At 32.3% G+C, this 399-nt stretch overlaps 1 pseudogene; it reads right to left on the bottom strand.

Annotated features, from left to right (window-relative positions):
- Positions 1 to 323, bottom strand: part of LOC119589397 — a 12,359-nt pseudogene extending 12,036 nt beyond the window's left edge.
- Positions 324 to 399: the final 76 nt, after the last annotated feature.

The following is a 399-nucleotide window of genomic DNA, read 5'->3' as shown; positions in this document are numbered from 1 at the left end:
TTTTTTAACAAATATTCTTGAAAAACACAAACACAGATTTGTTTTAGCTCACTAAATTTCCCCCCTTTAAAATCTGTGACTTTGCTTTTGTCTCAGTTAATTTTGAGCTGGACTCCTTCCACCCCTCTCTCTGGTTTGGCCCCTGACAAGGCCCAACCCCCTCAGGTTCAGTTAGATGAAAATGAAAATTCCCAAAGCTTTACAATACAACCTAAAACAATAAAAAAAGCCCATTCTCAAATTAGCAGCAAACTCTTCACAAAAATAGCAAAGTACCATGCTATCAAAATTTTGGTCTTTTCAATCCTTTCAGTGCTGCTCATTTTAAGAGAAAGATATACTAATAAAAATTTACCTTCATACATAGCATTTAAATATTTAAATATTAATAATTATAAA

This window comes from Penaeus monodon, chromosome 25, assembly GCF_015228065.2.
Source record: "Penaeus monodon isolate SGIC_2016 chromosome 25, NSTDA_Pmon_1, whole genome shotgun sequence".
NCBI lineage: Eukaryota > Metazoa > Arthropoda > Malacostraca > Decapoda > Penaeidae > Penaeus > Penaeus monodon.
This window is presented reverse-complemented; position numbering and strand designations above follow the sequence as displayed.